At 38.9% G+C, this 14,238-nt stretch overlaps 1 protein-coding gene across 7 annotated transcripts in view; it reads left to right on the forward strand.

The window, feature by feature from the left end:
* Positions 1-14,238, forward strand: part of ppp2r3a (protein phosphatase 2, regulatory subunit B'', alpha) — a 315,951-nt gene that overhangs the window by 133,612 nt on the left and 168,101 nt on the right. The window contains exon 1 of one of the 7 annotated variants that reach the window (XM_069896597.1): positions 3,022-3,192. The exons of the other annotated variants lie outside the window; for them this stretch is intronic. The gene's annotated coding sequence lies outside the window, so the exon portion shown is untranslated. Of the gene's footprint in view, positions 1-3,021; positions 3,193-14,238 lie in introns of those variants that run through there. 7 annotated transcript variants of the gene reach the window in all.

The following is a 14,238-nucleotide window of genomic DNA, read 5'->3' on the forward strand; positions in this document are numbered from 1 at the left end:
TTTCCTGTTGGTCAAGAAGCATTTCTACTTATCGGTAGTGCGTAAAAAGCTGTACTCGAGAAAAGATACCTATTAATAAGAGAAATATAAGCAAAGAAAGATATGTGAACAAACTGCGCAATTCAAAAAAAGATCAGTAATAGATAATGTGCAAAGTCTCTGATTTAGTTTGTTGTTGAGTCTGATGGTGGAGGGGTAGCAACTGTTCCTGAACCTGGTGATACGAATCTTCTGGCAACAATACCTCTTTCCTGAGAGCAGCAGCAAGAACTGAGCACTTCCTGGATGGAATGGATCTTTGATGATTGCTCCTCTCTCTTCCATGTAGATTGTTTTGATGATGGGGAGAGCTTTGCCTGTGATGTACTCCACCTAAACACTCAGGTCACAATTCTCATTGTTCCTATTCCATGTCTCTCACTTTCTTTTCTGCGTCTCTTGTATCTATCCAAGCCAGGTCTCCCTCCAACCTGAATTTGTCCCTCTCTCTCACTGACATCTTTGTTCATTCTCCTCCCACCATCCAACCCTCTTCCCCCCCCCCCCACCTGATTTGGGTCCCTCTAGAAATCTCCCTATCTATCCAAGCCCCTCTCTCTCTCGCTCTCTCTCGCTCTCTCTCGCTCTCTCTCGCTCTCTCTCGCTCTCTCTCGCTCTCTCTCGCTCTCTCTCGCTCTCTCTCGCTCTCTCTCGCTCTCTCTCGCTCTCTCTCTCTCTCTCTCTCTCTCACACACATACTTGTCCCCAAAGCTCACTCTACCAATATCCTGGGTCCCACTCCATCCCATGTATCTCCCTCTTTTTTTCTCCTCTAACCCAAGTTTTACAGTATTCAAGGTCTGTTGATCTATATCCCCATTTTCCCTCTATCCCAGGACTCTCTATTTCATATTTCTCTCTCCTGGAGTTCTTCACTCTGACCTGCATCACTCTACCCCCCCCCCCCCCCACTCCTGGTATCCCTCAATTTTTACTCTGTATTTCAAGTTTCAATCCTCTGCTTCTATCTAACCCACACTTCCCTCTCTCTATCCACTCCCTCCCCCATCCCATGTCTCTCCCTTTTTCCCTGATCTTTCTGTCTCTAAACTCGCCGGTACAACTTTGACCCCAGCCAAATGCCCCTCCTCTCCGACAATTGCCAAGAAATAAAAAATATAATTTCTACTTGAGGGCTGTCAGAGCACAGCTGGCCATGCTGTGAAATATAACTGCCAGACTGACGCAAACACGCAGGCACTAATGGTACCTGGTGAGTCAGGTAGACCGTTCACACTGCCACAGAGTGATTAATGAGTTAAATCAGCCTGGCTCTGAAACTTGTCCCCACCAAGAGTGAGAAGACAGTTGATTTTTACTCGCCCTGCCCAGTTGGGACCTTTCACACCACTAGATTACCCACCACAGTTAGCGCTGCTGCTCAACTCCCAAGTACCTTGATTTGATCCTCGTATCATCTGCCTTCAGTATGGAGTATGTAGGTTCTCCTTGTGGGTTTCCTCATGCATGGAATGAGCGGGGTGGGGTGAGGATGGGGGATATAGAATTAGAAGGCTGCGGTGAGGTGACTGAATTAGTATAGACAAATTTGGAAGTCCATGTAAATGCAGTGGGCTAAAGGGCCTGTTCCTATGCGGTATAACTCCATGACTATGACTCAGAGTGGATTAAAGGCAAAGAATCAAATGGGAGTTGATGGATGTGTGAGAGAGAGTATGTTATAGGAGGGGTGTATGTTACTGTTAGGAGCCAATGTTTACCCATCAAACTCAATGGTGACCTTCGCCACTGTAGCAACAAAATAAGTTATTTGCGATATTTTATGACATTACGCCTTCATACATTTGGCAGCAATTAAGTAAAAACAAGACCATTAATAGCTTTGCTGAAATTAACAATTAACAATGCTTGAAAATTTGAGGATGAACAATTATCTTTTTTTTATCATTTTATGTAAAAATCAAAGTTTTATTCTGCTGCTCAGGAGAACATTGGCCCCTTAAGGCAGAAATATCGATTTACTGTAAATAAGACATGAGGTCAATGCGAGGTGAATTCCTTCTATTGCGATTCAAGGTCAATTAGAGAATGATTATTTCTCTTGAATTTGACAGTTGGATGTAAATCTTTGGCCATTCTCCAAAAGCAGATTTTTTTGTGGATTTTTTTTCCACCCCAGTTCAAGTCTGTTCTGCATCTTTAATGAAATTCTTTGTCGAGGGTGTGACATCTAATGTCATTTGTTAACTCACAAGATGCATAGTCTCAGCAACTCTGCACCAATATAATACTTCAGTTTCACATTCCAGCAATTATTGTGTTCTCTAGCATTAATTAATGGCATATCCTGGTGTTTTTTTTAGCTGGCTTTGGAATCAATTTTCTTAGATGATGGGTTACTCTTCTAAATCACTGACATCCTTTTTTTTCTTTCAGTCAGAGTACAACTCGTGTGCAGTGGTCACAAATCATTCCCAGAGCCTTGGCCAGCTTTCTCAGTGGTGGCAAATAGAAGGGTTGCTTTTGTAATGGATGCAATCAGGTCATTTGATAAGACAATGTCAGTTTGATTATTCATTTGGTAACAGTTCATTTTGCTCACAAGTTAGAACACAAGCAATTTATAAAATTAGTGGAATTCATTGCGATTGTAACTGTGTTTAACAGACAAGAATTATTCACTTTTTTCCCCATTGATTCCTTTCCTATCAAAACACAGATTCTCTTTCAGAAGCTCAGCAAATTCTTAGGTGTTTAATTGATAAGTAGCCGCAAAATCATATTTAAACTGCAGCCAAATGTTGTCAAAGTAACTAGAATTCCTTACTGAGAATATATCAACACATCATCATAAGGGAACTTATCCACATTTCCTTTTCATCAATTTACATATCAACGTGTCTGAAGGTCATTCAACTCCTTCCAAAAATTGTACATTATATGCCTCTTTTAATAAATCAGTAAACACTTGGCTTGCATGACCTAAAGTTTTATCTCCTCAATTTTGTGTTCCAGGAATAATTGATCAACAAACTTAGAATAGTGTGCTAGATGTCGGATCGCTTCACACTATTTCACAATAAAATAGGATCCAACATGGTTCATTATGGGGCAACATGATTGGCTTAGTGGTTAACCCAGCGCCTTTACACTGCCAGCGATCGGAACCGGGGTTCAAATCCCGCAGTGTCTGTAAGTTTGTATGTTCTCCCTGTGTGGGCACGGGTTTTCCCCGGGGGCTCTGGTTTCCTCCCACCATTTGAAACTTATAGGGAGATTGTAGATTAAATGGGTGTAAATTGGGCATCACGGACTCGCGGGCCGAAATGGTCTGCAACCATGCTGTATGTCTACATTTTTTTTTAAATTACCTGACAAGAGTGAGAGGGTTAATACTGGAGCTCCAAGACACACATTTATGATAAATGGGGGGGTCTCTTTGAAATATTTTGAATGTTGAAAAGCATAGACAGAGTGGATGTAGAAAGGTTGTTTCCCATGGTGGGAGAGTCAAGGACAAAAGGGTGCAACTTCAGGATTTGAAGGGTGTCTGCTTAGCACAGAGATGTGGAGGAATTTCTTTAGCCAGAGGGTGGTGAATCTGTTTGATTTGTTGTCACAGACTGTTGTGGTGGCTCGATCATTGGGTGTATTGACGACAAAGACTGATAGATTCTTGATTAGCCAGATCATCAAAAGTTGAGGAGAAAGCGGGCAGTGGGGCTGAGTGGGGAAAATTGATCAGTTTATGATTAAATCGTGGAGCAGACTCAATGGGCTGAATAACATAAAATTATGTTCCTGTATCATATGATCTTATGATAATTTGTTAATGACCTTTATCACATGATTTAAGGGATTGTTTTCCATTTTGCAGCACATTAAATCCCCCAGGAAGGATATATTGCCACATGTACTGCTACAACTTGAGCAATAGTTGTTCATTACATCCAGAATGTATTTTATTTGAGTTGCTTTCTCCATAACAACGCTATTGAAAAGGTTACTCACAACCACTGATGGCACAAATCTTGGCCTTCAGCCTTCACATGATCACGTAGTCATGGACTTTTACTGCAGGGAAACAAACCTTTTGTCCACACTGTCCAAGTTGTCTACACGAGCTATTCCCATTTGCCTGCCTTTACCAAGATCTCTTTTAACTTTTCCTGTCCAAGTCCCAATCAAAATGTATTTTTAATGTTATAATTGTACCTGCCTCTATCTCTTCCACTGGCAGCTCGTTCCACAAGCATCCCACCCTCATTTTTTTATTAAAGGATTCCCCTCAAGTCCCATTTAAATCCCTGCCCCCTAACTTTAAACCTATGCCTGGGGGAAAAGACTGACTATTCATTGATGTCAATGTGAGTTTGTTGTTTTTAAATACTTAAAGTACCATGTGCACCAAACTTCTTACTGCTTGCAACTAACCAGGTCCATGCGATACACCGACTACAATAGTGAAATATTACCACAATATTCCAAGGAATTTAATAAATATGAAAGGATAGATAAATAAATACTCAAATTTCAGTTAGTGTAAAAAAAAAAAGTTGATGATTCATTCGTGTGGACACATCTTTTGATGGTCAAGAGTAGTTTATGGTTAGAGTCACGGTAGTTCGGGAGAATCAAGACCCTGATAGCTGTTGGATAAAAACTGTTCTTGAACCTGAAGATGCCAGATTTTGGACTTCTGTACCTTCTGCTTGTTCAGGGTGATGTTTTCGGAGGATGGGAGACCAGTGTTCATGATGGACTTGACTTGGTTTGCCACTTTCTGCAAGCTTCTGTGTTCCTGGTTAAATAGGATGCAACAAGTCAGAATACTTTCCACAGGACACCAGTAGAAGTCCAATAGAGTGTATAACGACATGTCAAATCTCCTCAGAAATTAAAGGCATTTCTTCACCCTGATGTGCTGGTTCCAGGAGAGGTCATCTGATAGGTGGACTCCCAGGAACATGAAGGTACAAACATTCTCCAGTACTATCCCATCAATGATGACTGGTGAATGGTCACTCGGCTTCGGCTTCCGAAAGACCATAATAAGTTCCTTGGCCTTGCTGACATTAAAAATAATATTGTTATGGTACAACCCAACCAGATTTTTAATTACCATCCAAAATTTGAACTCATCATTTTGATTTATGCAAAAACACTAGCCAGTTGTGCATGTGGGTTTTGAGGAAGCAGCCAGGTATACCTTCTTGGCTGGAGGTTCTTGTAAATCATTGAAGATTTTTATGGTTACATTAGTATGCATATCATGTATACTAATGCTAATATTTGCAGAAAATAAAATTGAATTTAAAGGCCTGAGTTGTATGAGTTTAGACCCTCACAAACTTAGTCATGTCATGAAATTTCTGAAATATTGATCCTTGAAGCTGGAGTGTGTGCTCCCAGTTCTCTTGCCACTGTGTCTCAGGTGACCCCCATCAGAGTGCCTGTCTCTCTTTGTGCAAACAGAAACCTCTCTTCAGTTGCTTTCACCAGGATATCCACATCTCCCGACAAGAATCTCTGGGCATGGTCGCTGGTCTTGGTATCCTCCCTGCATTGCATTGTCAAAACTCACTCTACTTGGAACTTGGCTACTTGATGAATTGCTGGATGCAAGTGTTTGATGGTGGAATAGCAGCACTGTGTTAAGCTACAATTTGTGATATAAGACAGTGTTTAGCAATTCAAGGCTGATGCTATGATACTTGTTGGCAATTAAATAATGCAATGTTAATTGTAGCTCTATAATTAGCACAGATTAACAGAGTATTGTATTTTAACAATAGCCCCTTTCACACTTGCATCCCACTAACTTGGCCATTCAGAGTCCTGGGATAGGAATGGTAGTTTGGCTTTTCACATTGACCACTCCTAACCATACTTGACCACTCCAGTGAATGCTTTCACACTTGCAAGGAGCCATCCTCCAGGTTAGAACTCTTTTACCTTCTGGTGATGTCATGATACATCGAGTGATGATGGACCTGCCCTAAATCTTGATCAATATATTTATGATATAATATTTGAAAAAAATTAATCATGCCTAATTATAACATAATTAACCTTTATGTACAGCACAGTATGACCCCTTCAGCCCTTGTTGTGCTGACCTACATAAACCTTTATAAGGGACCGTGGGAAAGTGAGAGCAATAAATAGCAATAGCAGACAATTTTTAAAGAGTGGGAAAGTTGGTAGCAATATAGCGCTTAACTTATAGTGCATGGGAAAGGTGGTAGCACTATCACATACATTTTAAACCGCGTGGAAAAGTTGGTAGCACTATCGTGTATAATTTATAAATACCATAGGAAAAAGCTATGGCCGACCTGCCCTCCCAGAGTTCCATGCAGCAGAGAAAGGGCTGTATGCCCAGCTGAATACATGGAGAATTCATAGAGGTGTTTCCCTGCTGCACGGCATTCTGGGAAGTGAGGTCCACCATTGCTTTTCTCCCCCACAGTCTTTATAAATTGTGCTCTATAGTGCTACCAATTTTCCCATGCTGTTTTAAAATTGTCTCGTGAGAACACATTCATCTTAATACACTTTACTCTTCCTATTAAAGTTAATGGTAGTTCTTTCCAATTCTCTAGATCTTCTTGTATTTTTTAATTAATGGTTCATAATTTAATTTGTATGAATGTTTTAGGTTGTTATCTATTTTGATATCAAGGTAACGTATCACCTGTGATTGCCATTTTAAAAGGGTATTTTTTTTTTAATTCTAAAAGATAAATATGGAATAACACAAAGTACAATATGTACATATTACCAATTGAAAATTTATCTAAAAGATATATTGGGAAATAGCTTGAGATTACCGGAAAGTAACAACTATGAATAGTTAATCACAGACACAATGATAATTAAAAAATGTGTTACAAACATGTACATCAAATTACAATATAAAGAAGAAGATGAAATAAAGTATAAACAGACACAAAGTTGGGGAGAAAGATTTAAACACAGAGATAAAGAACAAAACATGGGAGAAGTTATGTATAGGAACAATGAGGAATATGATAAATAGTAGATTATGTATGATTCAATATAACTGACTACACAGATTATATATCTCAGAAATTAAAAGAACAGTACCCAACAGCTTCGGATAGATGTTTTCATTGCAAAAAAGAGATTGGAACAACATTACATGCAATTTGGACATACTCAAAAGTAAAAACTTTCTGGGAAAATCTAAACCTAATATTAAACAAAATCATAAAAAATAATATACTAAAAGAAACAAAAAAAATCTGTTAAATAATATAAAAGACAAAAATTAGGACTAAAATTAGACAAAGCCCAAATAAAATTTATTACGATAGCACTACCAGTTGCCAAAAAATGTATTATGACAAGCTGGAAAATGGAAACCAACCTTAAAATACAACAATGGTATCCAGAAATAAACAAGTGTATTCCATTCGAAAAAAAATACATACAATCTGAAAGACAAGTGTACATTATTTGAACAAATTTGTTGGTGAATGCCGACCACAAAACTCCATCTCATAAAACAGCATAATTATGAGCACAATAAGATTTATATATGTGAAAGTAGACGATTCAATTTTCCCCCCTTTTTTGGGTTATTTCTTTGTTTAAGTGTTTTATCATTGATTGATTTTTGATGAGGGTGAGGAAGGGGAGAGAGGAAGTGGGGGAAAAGAAAAAAAATGTCACTATATATATATTTATATATTGTTTTTTTATTTTTTTATTTTTCACACTATGAACCATACTGACCAAAATACACACAAACATTTCCCTCTTGAATATACACAGTGTCGTTTTCTCCCCTTCCCCCCCCTTCCCTCCCTCCCTCACCCCCTCACTCACTCAACGTTCAACCTATATGATACATTAAACCCATTAAACAACGTCATCACACAATGAAAATAAACAAGAAATTTGTGTCATCTACTTTTACATACTGGGTCAGTTCATTTCGTCTTCTTCTCCTTCTGTCATTTTAGGCGGTGGAGGTCCGCGGCAGGACTTCTCTGTTGTGTTCCACGTACGGTTCCCAAATTTGTTCGAGTACTGTGATGTTATTTCTTAAATTCTATGTTATTTTTTCCAGTGGAATACATTTATTCATTTCTATGTACCATTGCTGTATTCTCAGGCTATCTTCTGATTTCCAGGTTGACATAATACATTTTTTTGCTACAGCTAAGGCTATCATAATAAATCTTTTTTGTGCTCCATCCAAATTGAGTCCAAGTTCTTTACTTCTTATATTACTTAGAAGAAAGATCTCTGGATTTTTTGGTATGTTGCTTTTTGTTATTTTATTTAATACCTGGTTTAGATCTTCCCAAAATTTTTCCACTTTCTCACATGCCCAAATTGCATGTACTGTTGTCCCCATTTCCTTCTTACAGCAAAAACATCTGTCTGATACTGTTGGGTCCCATTTATTTAACTTTTGGGACGTGATGTATAGCCTATGTAACCAGTTATATTGTATCATGCGTAACCTCGTGTTTATTGTATTTCTCATAGTTCCGGAGCATAGCTTTTCCCATGTTTCATTCTTTATCTTTATGTTTAGACCTTGTTCCCATTTTTGTTTAGGTTTACAGCTTGTTTCCTCGTTCTCATTTTCTTGCAGTTTGATGTACATGTTTGTTATAAATCTTTTAATTATCATCGTGTCTGTAATCACATATTCAAAATTTCTTCCTTCTGGTAACCTCAGACTGCTTCCCAATTTGTCCTTCAAGTAGGTTTTCAGTTAATGGTATGCAAACATTGTACCGTGAGTTATACCATATTTGTCCTTCATTTGTTCAAAAGATAATAATTTATTTCCCGAAAAACACAATTTTCTATTCTTTTGATCTCTTTTCTTTCCCATTCTTTAAAGGAAAGGTTATCTATTGTGAAAGGGATTAGTTGATTTTGCATCGATATTAATTTTGGTAGTTGATAATTTATTTTATTCCTTTCTACGTGAATCTTCTTCCAAATGTTGGGCAGATGGTGCAGTACTGGTGAATTCCTATGTTGCACCAACTTTTCATCCCACTTATATAGTATATGTTCAGGTACCTTCTCCCCTATTTTATCTAGCTCAAATCTGGTCCAATCTGGTTTTTCCCTTGTTTGATAAAAATCTGATTGGTATCTTAATTGTGCTGCTCTACAATAATTCTTAAAGTTCGGTAGCTGTAAGCCCCCTTGTTTGTACCATCTGTTAATTTATATAGTGCTATCCTCAGTTTCCCCCCTTTCCATAAGAATTTCCTTATTATTTTCTTTATCTCCTTGAAAAATTCCTCTGTTAGGTGAATTGGTAACGATTGAAATAGGTATTGTATCCTTGTAAAGATATTCATTTTAATACAGTTTACCCTTCCTATCAGTGTTAGTGGTAAGTCTTTTCAATGCTCTAAGTAATCGTAATTTCTTCATTAACGACTGATAATTTAGTTTGTATAGATGGCTGAGATTATTATCTAGTTGATTACCTAGGTATCGGATTGCTTGTGTTTGCCATCTAAATGGTGATTCTTTCTTAAACTTTGTGAAATCCGCATTATTCATTGGCATTGCTTCACTTTTATTTGCGTTGATCTTGTACCCCGACACTTCTCCATATTCCTTCAATTTCTTATGTAATTCTTTTGCAATTCTTCTGCTATTGCGATTTATTTCCTCTCTCTCTCTCTCTCTCTCTCTCTCTCTCTTCTCTCTCTCTCTCTCTCTCTCTCTCTCTCTCTCCTTCTTTCCCCACTGTGACTCTCCCATGGCAAAGTTAATACCTTCATTTTTAACCTTTTCTTCCTGCTCTCACTCAAAAACTTGGGACATTTCAATCCCACAATGCAATTACCCATTTCACACTTGACTGATTGGAACACTGGCATCAACAGACCCCGGGGATTGTACGAGGGGTTGAGGCCATCAATCCCCAGTGTGAGATGATGTCATCTGATGCCGACCATTGAGCTGATTTTGCTTTCACACTTGCCACTTTAAAGTACCGTGTGATTCCTGGGATCAATTGCAAGTGTGAAAGGAGCTAATGATTGTTCATCTGTACCCATAGCCACCAGCAAATGTTATGTCAATATTTTGTTTGGGGGACAAAGGACACGGCTCTTGTTGAATAACAATACAAGGCTCTTGTCCTCATTAATTTCATTTGTTCTTTTAAGCTTCTGCTGTGGGCTGTTTGGAATGTTAAATGCTTAACTTTTCCACGGAAATGTGCTTCTACTCCATTATACTGACAGTTTTATATAGAAATATGTAATACAGTTCCATTTGAAAACAGGAAAAAAATGGTACATCGCAGTATGATGAAGCCAAGTGGATTTAGACTAGTGAACTGCACTTTTGCTCCCAGTGTAGTGTCTCAATTTACTTTGGATGCTATTCAAGAAAAACAAAATACTCTTCCCAGGAAAATTGTCCACATGTCCTATAAGTATCGGTTCTATGTTCTCCCCTGGTAAAAGGCACAGATGATCTGAGCACTATATTTTAGTGGATTATTTGAATGAATTTGATAATAATCTGCATTGACAAATGGCTTCCTTTCTGAATCATCATCTCTGTGTGTTCAAAATATTCAAGAAGTTCTACATCTAAATCCAGCATTAAATCGTTGCCATTGCCATGGTGATTTCTGTGTCCTGCTGAGACTAGATTAGAAATAGTCGGGGCTCGGTTTTGTTGGGGCAGGAAATCTACCATAACTTGATGGTCAGACTTGTGCATGCATGTTTAATTTTGGTATTACTTTGCACACAATGTTGTTGGAGGGTGGTAAGCAGCAGACAAGTTGATGGATAACAGAGAAGTGTTGCTCTTCAATCAATGAGATTTAAAGATTAAGAAAGAAACTGGTGAAGGACTGAGATGAATGCTAAATGGCCCTGATTTTGCAGTTGGCAGCAAGCTGAGAGAGTTCACCAGTGACCACCAGACTGATTTCCAAATAGGAAATCGTATCCTCCATGCCAACGTCCTGTTTTGCAACGTCCATGCAAATTCCATCTGGTGTGTGGGGCTAGGGGGGTGGGGGCAGATGATCAGCAATTAAGCCCCAATATGTTGAAAATATAAGTTGGCTAATCAACCTATGTATCTATCAAAAACTTGAAATGTTTCTCAATATTTCTCATGTTTGTAACTATTAAAACTAATTATTTTTTTAAATAATGTGAACAAATATTTAATAATTATAGAAAAAAAACACATACAGTACTTAAGTACATAGCAGATAAATAATTTTTTAACTTAATGTCCAGCATTTAATGACATTATTAAAAATATTGTACACTTTGATGTTGTAACCTTCCTATGAAAAAGTTATGTTAAGCAATTAATGTCCAAAGGCAGAAAAATCACATGATGCGTCTTATTTTTTGAATGCCAAGGGCTGAGCAAATCCATCAACAGTAAAACTTATGGCAACTTACTGTTGAACAATATTCCTTCCTCACAACAATGATCCTGCATATTTTAATAAAATCTGGCTCATGGTTTCTTTATTTTCTATTATGATTAATGTATTTAATATTATTTATAGAACTTATTGTCATACAGAGTAATTGATTCGTATTTCCAAATTAGAACAACAGATGATTTAAGGATTATCTTTGTTACAATGAGGGTTTTGAATCTGATCCATTCTGATGGAGAAATCACTCCATCAATGAGTTGGAAATGCCTTATTTGGGCAACTGCATCTGTCTTGTTGCATGTGAACCTACAACCAAAACCACTGGACTTTAGCTGTACTTTAAACTGATAGCGATGGCAAACTATAATTTGGGGAGGTCATGCTTTTCCAGTTTAATCATCTGCTATAATCCCAATTATGCGCTCCTTCCTCAACATTACTGGTGCTCTCACAAGCAATTCATGTAGCCCAAAGGTGTTGCAAACCAGTTCATAAGAATGAACATTGGAGTTGCAACTTTTGATCATTTCAAGGAAGGTTTTGCAAACTGTTACAAATGCTTTGCATTTATTCGTGCCCATTGACAGTTTTGATAAGGAATAGATTCTTTTCCAGATTTGATACTTGTTGGTGATGAACAGAATGATGTGCAGAAAGTGCCCTGAGATTTCGTGGCATAACTATGCTGATTCATTCATTTGAAACAGATCTGGAATATTATTTATTGACAAATTAACTGAAGATTAGAAAATTGTACTCAGCCATACATTTTACAATATTAAATTTTCCTTAATTAAATATTGGTGTGGAAACCCATTTCCCAGAAGCTTGCTTGCTGTCTGTTAATGGAGATGGTAACCTTATGATCATAATGGAGGACAGACATAAGGCACTTTCAGATGGCCACAATACCCAACTGTAAAGCCGCACATTGTACTCCTGTGTGGATGCCGGGTGGCCATCTGAAACTGGATTCCCCAGCTAGGAGGTCTACTTACCTAACCCTTCTCCAGTAGGTGTAATATCCTGCTCAGAGTATCCCCCGTAGCAGCTGAAAGTAGCCGGGCTGCCAGGGATTGGGCTGATGATGTCGTCAGCCATTGACTCTGGGTTTCAGTGTTTTTTTCTTACGCACAGCACCGGCAGCGCGAGGCGGGTGGGCGAGGGGGGAGAGACCAGCAGCGCAAGGTGGACAGGTGAGGGGGGAGAGACCGGCAGCACAAATAGGGCGGGCGAGGGGAGAGAGACCGATATTTGCACAGCTGCAAATAAAAAATGCGCCAGATGCAAATTCAAAATATACCATTAATTTGGGGGGTTTTTTGGCTGAGCTCAGACTTTTTTGTGCCTTGATATTGTTTGTCAGTCATGCCTTGACACGCTGTACATGACGTCAAGGCAGCGTGGGCGGGACTAGACCACAGTCCCGAGAAGCCGTCTATCGGTGGTAGACAGCTATCCATCAGCTGGCACATTCAAGAGACAGCAAGGCATCCTCTCTGCAGCCACCTGAACATGCCAGCTGCACTGCCCCAGCCACAACTGCTGGTGCATGAACTTCCCTGGAGCACCTGAAAGTGCCTACAGACATTTGGGGCAATTTCCAATACATGCAGTGTATTGCATGTAAAACCCAGCAGTGGCAATAGTGGAGAAACAACAGCCACCTCTTGTGTATTGCACTGTAAGCGCAATATTTTCTTGGATTCCAATTTAAGGAAATGTAAATGGATTTCTCAATGAGTACACAAAGTTGTAATATTTTGCAGCAAAATTGATTATTTGGCCTATGAAAACCACAAAATGCAGTAAAATTGGACTTGCACTCCATGGTCGACACATTTGTTACTGAAGAAATGAACAATTAGATGACATATTTGTCGGAAATAATAAGTAACATCATGCTGAAAACAAACAGCTATTCCACTTTTTAATTTTTTTGCCCATATCAGTCTCCAGTTGGTTAAATTCACAAATATGATCTAATTGTGTAATTATAGACTGCTTGCCTTGCAAAAAAGCCACTATCTATAAGCATTACACGTTTCACATTGCAGGATAATCTGTAATTTAGTTTACCTGAGATATCTGTTTTAATTAGGAACAGGGAAGATGCTACCGGCATTCAATTGTGGCAACTATTTTCCTTTATAATGGCTTGCACAAATTAGAAAGTTGTTGTTGTCTATGTTCACCTTCAGGTGGCCAAAATACCTGACTGTAAAGCCGCCTATTCTACCCCAATGCAGCTGCAGGGTGGCCACCTAAAAGTGGAGAACCTGGCCAGGAGGAGCACTTACCTAACCCTCCTCCTATAGGTATATTCTCCGACTCGGAGAATCCCCCATTGCACCTGAAAGCAGCAGTGGGACTATGGCCACAGTCCACAGAAGCCGCCGTTCACTCGGATGCAGCTCTCCTTCAGCCGCACGTTCAGGTGACAGAAAGGCATCTTCTCTTTGGCCACCTGAACTTCCCAGCTGCACTCCCCCAGCTGCGTCTGTCGGCGCATTATCTTCGTCCGAGCACCTGAAAGCAGCTTATGATTCATTCAAATAAATCCATACTAATGTTGAGTTGAATTTTCTGCGATGCCACTAACTGTGCTTGTAAGTAAGAACCCAGGTTGATATTTCAAGAGTGAGTTGTGCAGACATCCATCTCCTTGCTCTAAAATTGTGCTTGATGTCCAAGTTCACAAAGGCATCTTTATATTTAGCAACATAGTATTTTGTTTTTCACAGCTCCATCTCTTTTCATAATACCTGCAGGTTCCAACAAATGTGACTTTATTTCTGCTTGGA

The sequence above is a fragment of the Narcine bancroftii genome, chromosome 9 (genome assembly GCF_036971445.1).
Source record: "Narcine bancroftii isolate sNarBan1 chromosome 9, sNarBan1.hap1, whole genome shotgun sequence".
NCBI lineage: Eukaryota > Metazoa > Chordata > Chondrichthyes > Torpediniformes > Narcinidae > Narcine > Narcine bancroftii.